Below are 1,365 nucleotides of genomic sequence, written 5' to 3'. Positions count from 1 at the left end.
CCACGCCTAGAGTTGCCCTCTTTTCTTCAATAATGAAGCAAGAATTCACTTCTTTTCATAAATTCGACGGTTTTCGAGTTTGTGGAGTAGATGATAGCTTGGTCAATGGTCATGGTTCAATTTTCCTTACCAACATTTTCTCGGATAAATCCGTTGCACATGATTTTCCAAGGCGATTTATTTAACTAATAATCAAATCATTAATTATTTATATCACGTCAATCCAATCATTCAATTAAAATTATAATATTATCATTTATATTTTTTTATTTATATTAATTAATTATTGAATAATGATAAAATTTTAATTTATCATTTTATCTTAAATTTAATCAATCAAAACAAACATATTATTCAATTTTATTTAACATCCGACTCAAATATTATATTAATCAAAATATTATTTATATATATAATTCCATGATTCTAAGCCATTGGATAAGTCGTTATACATTACCAAAATTGTATTTTTTTTCATTAATTAATTAGAAGTATTTCAGTACATTCGAATTTTCCGATAAAATGCTTTTGCTTTTGTACGTAGAAAATGTCAATGTTTCTTATTTTCTGTTAAAACCCATAATCTTTAGTCTTAAAATTAATTTTTTCTTTACTCGGCATTCGAATTATTTGTGTAACTAATTATTATTTTTTAACTTGTGTAAAAAAAGGACAAATCTATATATTTAATAGGTATCTTATGAGACGGTCTCACGAATTTTTATCTGTGAGACGGGTCAACTCTACTGATATTCACAATAAAAAATAATACTATTAGCATAAAAAGTAATATTTTTTCATGGATGACTCTAATAAGAGATTCGACCCACGAAATTGATCCGTAAGACCGTCTCACAAGAGTTTTTGTGTATATATTTCCAAAATTAAGAATAAAATAAAATAAAATATAGATAACTTTTTATTAATTATTTTCTCGATGTAGACCAATCTTATCTGTAGTTGCTATCTTTTGTGTCACGTAGTCAACAAAAATTGAAGGACGAAAATGTATGATTTTTTGTGTGTCTGAATTTAGAAGCCGCATATTTTGAAAATAAATAAATAAATGATTATTTTATTTATTATTATTATTATTATTTTATGAAGAAAAAAAATTGAAGTTTAACTACGTTTCTATTTTTTAAAATAGCTTAGAAAATCAAAGTCAAGAAGTCGTGAAATAAATAGAAAATGAAATATAATATCGATTTTATTTTTAAAAAACATACTTAAAAATTTATTCTGAATAAGTTTAAAATTAAATGGTTCTACATTTGTTTTTCGATATTTGGGATATAAACTAACTTTTGACTTTTTTTAAAAACTAAAATTGGTTTTTTTTTCCAAAAAAAAAAAAAAAAAATA

This window comes from Primulina huaijiensis, chromosome 4 (assembly GCF_012295235.1).
Source record: "Primulina huaijiensis isolate GDHJ02 chromosome 4, ASM1229523v2, whole genome shotgun sequence".
NCBI lineage: Eukaryota > Viridiplantae > Streptophyta > Magnoliopsida > Lamiales > Gesneriaceae > Primulina > Primulina huaijiensis.
Note: the sequence above shows the minus strand (reverse complement) of the source record.